Source organism: Aegilops tauschii, chromosome 3, assembly GCF_002575655.3.
Source record: "Aegilops tauschii subsp. strangulata cultivar AL8/78 chromosome 3, Aet v6.0, whole genome shotgun sequence".
Taxonomy (NCBI): domain Eukaryota; kingdom Viridiplantae; phylum Streptophyta; class Magnoliopsida; order Poales; family Poaceae; genus Aegilops; species Aegilops tauschii.
In genome coordinates, this window is record NC_053037.3 from 240,786,935 (window position 1) to 240,795,443 (window position 8,509).

Genomic DNA, 8,509 nt, shown 5'->3' on the forward strand with positions numbered 1-8,509 from the left:
ACGCGTCCTCCGGGTCACCCTCAGACGCGTCGCTGGCGTCACCGTCACCATTGCCGGCGTCGCCCACACCATCGTCGACCACGTCACCTTCATCCGCCGCGACCACCACCGCCTCATCCTCGGAGGTGAAGGCCCTGACTAGAGCATCCACATTGTCTTCTACCCACCGTGCCAGGTCGCCTCGGACGGCCTCAGGCACAGGGGCAATGGTGGCGTCAAAATCAAAGTTGGGGTAGGTGTTCTGGAGGTGGCTGAAGACGCGAGAGAACGCGCGCCTGAGCAGGCCGCGGCTCCTCTCTTCAACAAGCTCGTGAGCCCTCTCCGATCGATTCTCCATGCGTGTCACCACATCAGTAAAGAAAAGGAGGTGACTGGCATAATCGTTCGAGTGGGGATGAGGGGCATCTTCGTCCCAGATGGTGCCCAGCGCCGCGTTGGCTCTGATCCTGAGGCTTTGGAGCATGGGGGCGTGCACGTGCTCCAGCGTGTGCCGCCGGAGCGCTTCCTCCCTGCTCTGCTGCATGAAGGACTCGGCGCTCGTGACCCGCTGCTGAAGAGAAAGCAGCTCGGCACGGGCGGAAGCCAGCTCAGCTTGCACTGAGATCAGGGCGGCTACGGCGGCTTTCTCGCGATGTCCCGCCTCAGCCAACCCTGACTTGAGGGCAGTAGTCCTGCCCACAGCTTCGGATTCCACGAGCTTCGGCTTCAGGTTGTACCTACCCACAAGATCCACGCGAGCCTCGCCCTCCGGCGATCGATCTCCTCCTGGGCCCTGGTCTCGCGCGCACCGACAACATCCTCCGCTTGGGCGACTTGGCCGCTCCCTCATCTCCAACCACTCAAGCTCAAGGCTGCGCTCCGTGGCTTCCAGCGCCAACACTTCCTCGTGCTTCAGGATCTCTTCCTCCTTGGCAGGCATCCCCATCATCGACGCTAGGGCGGCATTGCGTGCCTCCACTTGCTGCTCCAAGGAGGCGCTCCAGGCTTGGAGCTCCCACGCGCATTTCTCTGCGATCTCGCAGCGACGATCAGCTTCCCGGGCTTCTCCAAGGATCGAGCGCAGGCCTCACGCGAGGTCGCAAGAGATGCCTCAGCCTTCGCGTTATCAAGCTCGCGCTGGTGTCGCCCGAGGGTGATGGCCACCTTCAGTTTATGCTGCTCCTCCATCAGCCGAAGACCCTTTTCCTCGAGGCGCGCGTCTACATCCACGAGTTCTCCGCCGAGCCGGCTCATCGCGCCCATCGCCTCCCAAAAGTGCTCGTGGCAGATGACACTCCGTTCATGCGGAAACTTGAGTGCACGGCCGATTCCTTCCTCCAAAGCGGGGGTCGCCGACGGGATCCGAAGCGGCTCGCCCGCTTTCCGCAGGGGGCTGGCGCCCCCCCGATCGCCGGTTGGGCTTCGGCGGGAGCCCAGTTGAGTTGATGTCTACACGTAGCCGGCTGAAGCGTTGGACGTGGCGACCAGCGCAGGGGGCGGCTGGTGAAGCACCCGAGGAGGCGACCTCAGGAGCGCCAAGCTAGGGAGAGCCATCGGGCTCCGCCTTGCGATGACCTGCTGAGGCCTCGGGAGCTTCAGCCTCAGGAGCAGCGGATTGCATCGCCCCCTCAACTGCCACCCCAGGGCGAGAGTCACGGGCTCCCGGAGATGGCGTCAGGAGCCACGGGCGGCGTTAACACCTCAGTACCCGCGCCTTTGGCCTCCAGTGGTGCTTGCCCCCTTGTGTCCAATCTTGGGGCAAGTTCAGCGCCGGCAAAAAGGAGGGGAACCACGGTGACAGGGTTCTCACGGGGCCCCTCAGGGCCGACTGGACGCAGCCGCCATTCGTCAAAGGGGGGTATCTGCCCCGCTAACTCCACATTGTTTGAGCAGCAGTACAAGAGACAGCCCTCCAGTGGCATATAGGCTCGCGAGGGGTCGCCCGCCAGGACCTCGAGCACCGTTCTTCGCGCCTCTAGCGGAAGCTCTGACTCCTAAAGCCTCATGCGATCCTGGCTGACAGACAAGGCCCACATTGGCTGGGAATGGCGCTGGAGTGGGGCGACGCAGCGTTGGAGGAACTCCTTCATCACCATGGGCGCAGTCAAACCAAGATCTTTCAGCCTCTTCAGCTAGAGCCAGACGAAGGCGAGGTGGGGGCTCGCAAGCTTCACGTGTCCCCAGCTGGAGCTGGGGACGGCGGGCGCCGACAGAGGCAAGAGGAAGGGGTTGAGCACTCCGACGTCCACATACACCCACCGCGTCCGGAACCCGCTCGCAGACGGCGGGAGTTCAAAATCAATCCCCGAGCTGGCCGTTGCCGCCACGGCCTGGAAGCTCAGGCACCCCGAGCATTGCCGGGGGTCGGTCAGGTGCAGAGAGAAGAAATGGTGCAGAAGGGCCATGGAGTGGATGATGCTCACCATGGCCTCGCAGACGAAGGCAAAGAGGGCAAGAAGAGCGACAGATTGGGGATCTAGGTGCAGTATATGAATCTGGTAATGGGAAAGCACGTATTTGAAGAAGGAGGAGAATGGAGGGACCAGGCCGGCCCACAGGGCGTCGATGAAGAATTGGACCTCGGTGGCTGTTCCATCGACAGAAGCTCGGGACGCAGGCCAGGCAACCATCCCTCCCCATTCGTTGAAGCTGGTGGCGAGCGCAGGGCGGACCTTGTCCATGGCCTCCCGATTGAGCACCCGCGATCGGCCGACGGCGGGCTCGACGGCCAGAGGCGGGCTTGCTGAGGATAGGGGCTTCTTCCCTTTCCCCGTTCGGTTCGGCACCATGGCAATGGAGAGGATTGAGCTCAGGTCGGGTTGGGAGAGGAAGCCGAGGTTCGAAGAAGCAGAGGAGTTGGGGAGTGCGTTGCCAGCAATGGGGAAATAACTGTGTAGGACGCCATGGCCGCCTAGCCAGGCGGATATCAAGGCCACCGACTATGGAGTTCTCCAGACGCCTTTGTGGATCTTCCGACGAGTGCCGCCGATGCCACACAGTTCTTCCGAGCACAGGAGGGGAGCTCAACGAAGAAGCTCTTCTGTTCACAGTTCCTGGCACCGGAATGCCCGGTGCTTTTGAACAACCAGATGAAGCAACTGGCGGAGCTGCATCGGATGTCCGGTTTGGCCATGAAGGACGTCATAGTCTGGCTGTGGCCAATCGAACCCACTCCTAGCAGCTACTTTGGCCTGGTGAAGCGACTCATCGACGCGCTGCCCCGGGTTGAGGCCGTAAAGTGCTCGGCGTGCATAGAGGGTGCGTGGATGGCCTTTGCCCGTGTCAAGATGCATTGGGCGAAGATGAAGGCCACCGTCGTGGTGATCGAGGGCCCACCCGAAGGCAAGGACAACCGCAAGCCGGAGCGGTACTTTGACGATGTCCTAGAAGGTGCTCGATTAGTAGAGGGCCAATGCTCAAAGGATATCATGTTTCAGTGAATGTAATATATTTATCCAAACTATGTGTTATGAACCAAGGCCTGCAATATATGTATGCTTTTATCTGAAATTACTTTCCTCCTGTGCGGCCGTTTTTTAATCTTGAGAGTTTGCTAGTCATCGGCTCCAGCCCACGTAGATGCTACGGGGGTGTTCGGAATAGCGCACGATCACACTTGACCCAACGTCTTGGTCCGTGAAGGACGTGTCTCTGCAGTGAACCAGGCAATCAGACTATGCGGCTTTATCACTTTCACTTAGCCATATGAGTTCAACGGTGGGACTAAGTACTAGCCCCTGGTGCATATGCGGCTATCCGAACTGGGATGCCTTAGGCGCGTGACTGGACGAAGGCTAGTCCTTCACATAAGACGGAAGAAATCGCAAGAGATTTATAGTAAGTCGCCGAATCGCTGACCAGCTCTCGCTGCATCATGACAGTCAGTTTTCGGCTTTCTCTACGGAGGTGATTGACCGGACGAACCAGAAACACAATTGCAGTAGTTCTCCCATTACTACCCTAGCCGAACAAGCGGAACGTAAGGTAGTAATCATAGGAGCCGGGCAACCCAACTATTGACCAAAGACATGATTCGGAGCTGATGCATATAATGCAATATTCGGGATGCAGAAGTATACTCTAGGAGTGTTCGGACTTTTTGAAAGTATATGTGGCCAAATAGAGCCCCTTGTATTTATGCTGTACCAAAGTATATATGGCAATCTAACGCAAAGAGGGAATACAGTTTTATGAAATAAACCAATACCGAACAGGGGTTGGTGAAAAGACTGTTTCCATTATAATCTGATTGATACGTCAAAACGTGCTATTACAGATAATGCCATAAACATCAAGGCTATTTTACATGCCGAGAATTTGTCAACAAGCGGAAGCTGTGTACAGGGTCTAAAGAAGAGGTAGTCTTGAAGATCCCATGGACATCCTGCTGCACGTCTGCGCCACTTTCGCCAAGGTGGAAAAAATCCTTTGAGAGGAGCGGTCCACGGTCATTTATATGAAAGGGGCCCGGAAAGAGCCCTTGCATGACCGTAGAATAGCAAGGTTTTAATGCACCTGTGGTATGAAAAAAAAGATCAAAGAAGAAAGGTTAAGGTCAAATAGGGTCGAGCCGCACTATAGACCTTGTCCGCAGCGTGCCTCCGTCGTTGCCCAGGGTATTTTGAGTACGTAATTATGCACACGCAGTACATATGCCGCGGTTGTGTGGGGCAATCGACGGAGGCAAAACTGCTAGTCTAGCTCTGGATTGACTGAGCTGTCATTCTGCAGAGTAGGCCGGACTCTCTTAATAGTGTCCGGGGCCTTGATGGCCGATGATTTATTCAGCTTGATGAGGCCACTCTGTACCTCGGCTACAAGGGCCGCAATGTGCTCCTTAGTACGGAGGGAGCGCTCCATCTTTCCCTTAACTGTGATAACGCCGCGGGGTCCCAGCATTTGGAGCTTTAAGTAAGCATAATGCGGGACTGCATTGAACCGGGCGAAGGCGGTATGTCTGAGCAGTCCGTGATAACCACTACGGAAGGCGACGATGTGGAAGATCAAGTCTTCGCTTCGGAAGTTGTCCGGTGAACCGAAGACTACTTCCAATGTTAATGAACCCGTGCAGTGGGCTTCGACGCCGGGTATCACTCCTTTAAAGGTGGTGTTACTAGGCTTGATTCTTGATGGTTCACTACCCATTTTATAAACAGTCTCCTGATAAATCAAGTTAAGACTGCTGCCGCTGTCCATAAGGACTCGAGTGAGATGGAATCCATCGGTGATTGGATCGAGGACCAGAGCTGCCGAACCTCCATGAAGGATACTGGTCGGCTGGTCCATGCGATCGAAGGTGATCGAACAAGCCGACCACGGGTAGAATTTAGGGGCGACAGGCTCTACGGCGTAGACTTCCCTTAGTTCCCACGGGTAGAATCTTGGGGATATGCGTTACATATATCATATTCACTGTTTTCGCCTCAGGGGGAAATTTCTTCTGTCCCCCTGTGTTTGTTAGGCAGGGCTCATCATCGTCCTCGCTTGGCGGCCCTTTCCCCTTATGTTCGGTATTTAACTTGCTGGCCTGCTTGAAGACCCAATGGTTTCCGTTGGAATGATTGGCAGGCTTGTCAGGGGTGCCATGAATCTGGCAAGGCCGATCGAGTATTTGATCCAAATTAGATGGACCATATTTATTTCTTTTGAATGGCTTCTTTCGCTGACCGGATTTTGAGCCGCTGAATCCGGCGTTAACCGATGTGTCTTTAGTTTCTTCATTGTTGTTTTGACGCTTATGTTTGTTGCGTCGTGGCCTGCCATTGCCCTCTGTGGCTTCGGAGGTGCCAGGGTCGCTTCTACGAGCCAACCAACTGTCTTCTCCCGCACAGAAGCGGGTCATGAGTGTGGTAAGAGCTGCCATAGACTTCGGCTTTTTCTGACCGAGGTGTTGGGCGAGCCACTCATCGCGGACGCTATGTTTAAAGGCCGCGACGGCTTTGGAGTCTGGACAGTCGATGATTTGGTTCTTTTTAGTTAAGACCCTAGTCCAGAGCTTGCGGGCTGACTCTCCGGCCTGCTGGAATATGTGACTAAGGTCATCGGCACCCGGAGGCCGGACATAGGTGCCTTCGAAGTTGTCTCGAAAGGTGTCCTCCAAATCTTCCCAGCTACCAATGGAGTTCTCTGGGAGGCTGTTTAACCAGTGTCGTGCTGGTCCTTTCAGTTTTAGGGGGAGGTATTTGATGGAGTGGAGATCGTCACCGCGAGCCATGTGAATATGGAGAAGGAAATCTTCGATCCATACCGCGGGATTCGTCGTTCCATCGTATGCTTCAATGTTTACGGGTTTAAACCCTTCTGGAAACAGGTGCTGCATTACCTCATCGGTAAAGCATAAGGGGTGTGCGGTGCCTCTGTATCGGGCAACGTCATGACGGAGTTCGGATGACATTCGTGTTCGGTTTTTAGCCTGGGTGAGGTTATGCCTATCGCGCCAAGCTTGATGGTCGTCATCTCGCGTTGACGCATGCCCCCTTGATTCACAGATTGATCTAGCCTGACCGGCTCTATTGTCCAGGTCCTGGCGTAAGTCGTAGGTGTATCCCAGAGCCGCTACCTCTTTGCCTCAACGGCGAAGTGGTGCGGGCTGGTGTTTGGTGTAAGAAGCCGCTTTGTCTCGCCCACGCGGTGGTCGGTCTGGTTCATCAGCGTGGTTATATATTGACAGTATTGGATCGAGGGCCTCGTCGTCGAATTGTGACAGTAGCCGATGCTTCAGATAACTCTTTGTTGGGCGTTCGAGGCCATATTCCTCGGTAGCTAGGACCTGGGTCCATCTGTTGATGGGCATATCCTGTTCGGCCTGAAGCTGTTGTTGTTTCTTTTTTATGCTCCTCGCAGTTGTGATGAGCTGTCGCTTGAAGCGTTCTTGCTCGAGGGGTTCCTCTGGCACGATGAAATCTTTGTTGCCGAGGCTGACTTCCTCCTCGGAGGCCGGTAGATAGTTACTATCCTCCGAATCCTCATTCTCGGCAAGATCGTCTGGATTGACTTGTCCATCTTCCCAATCATCCTGCTCTATGGCGGGCTCATTGGGGTGGTCAGAGTCTTCGGCATTCTCTGGAGTGTCATTGTCTCCGGTGTTGGTATTACTTTCCTTTTCGTGACGCACCTTTGACCGGCGCCGCTGACGTCGATGTTTCAGTGGTGCCTCGATGGGTTTCTCCTCAATTGGATCCTTGCTGCCATCGTCGTCGTCGTCCTTTTTAGGTGTATCCACCATATACACATCGTATGTGGAGGTGGCCGGCCCGGTGATGGGTGGATTCCGGCCGGGTTCGTCTCCGGCATCGTCGTCCATACCGTCGATGTCTTCGGCAGCGTAATCTAGCATGTCGGTCAAGTCCTCGACGGTGGCTATTAAGTGGGTCGGACGTTAAATTCCCCGCCCTCAGCCCCTAGTCCGGGCTGGGCGTAGTTCGGAGGTGGAACTTCCGGAATGCCGAGAGATTACATTAAGTCCAGTGCCTCGTTTAGGAGTGAAGGCCGGACAAGGAACTGGGGACCTGTGGGGCTGGGCATGGTAGGTTCTACCAGGCCGTGCTCACTAGACGCAGACTTTGAGAGTTTGGAGTTAGCATCCGGAGGTGGATTCGGCTCTCCGATGACAGGGAGAGTCCTGCTCGATTCCAGGCTTGCCGAAGACATAGTTGCCTCTGGGTCTTCGGCAAAGAGCTCCGTAGTAGGAGAGAGTCCAATGGGTTTCAATCTCCCATCTTCGGATGAGGTAGTCTGCTCTGGATCTACGACCAGGGCAGGGATGATAGTTGCTTTTGAGTGGTGCCTGACGATGGATCCGAGGCCGTGAACCCTTTGAAGATCAAGTCTCCTCGGATATCAGCAACGTAATTCAGGCTCCTGAATCTGATCTGATGACCGGAGGCATAGGCGTCGATCTGTTCGAGGTGACCGATTGAATTGGCACACAGGGCGAAGCCGCCAAACATAAAAAGTTGATCGGGGAGGAAAGTTTCTCTGGAAACATCATTGTTGTTGATGATCGAACGAGCCATTGAACCTTCTGCTGATGACACAGTGGAACTCTCAATGAAAGCACCAATGTCGGTGTCAAAATCGGCCGATCTCGGGTAGGAGGTCCCGAACTGTGCGTCTGAGGATCGAAGGTAACAGGAGACAAAGGGGGACATGATGTTTACCAGGTTCGGGCCCTCTTAATGGAGGTAAAAGCCTACTTCCTCCTTGATTGACTTTGATGAGTATAGGGATTACAAGAGTTGATGTACCTTGAGATCGTAATGGCTAAACCCTAGATGTCTAGCCTATGCGAATTCTTTCTCAGAACCCTGATTCCAAGTCACATCGATCTAGCCGGTAACACCTCATATCACTTTGCGGCCTCACGCACGATATTCCCACGGGTGTCTCCTTACCATGGCTCGGGACTGTTTGCACCTTTTGGCTCACGTATATGATAGTGTCGCTAGCATCCATATGACAGAGAAACTGGGCCGACATGACTAGTCATGAACCCAAGGTGGCACTAACTTACGGGGACAGGCATACATGA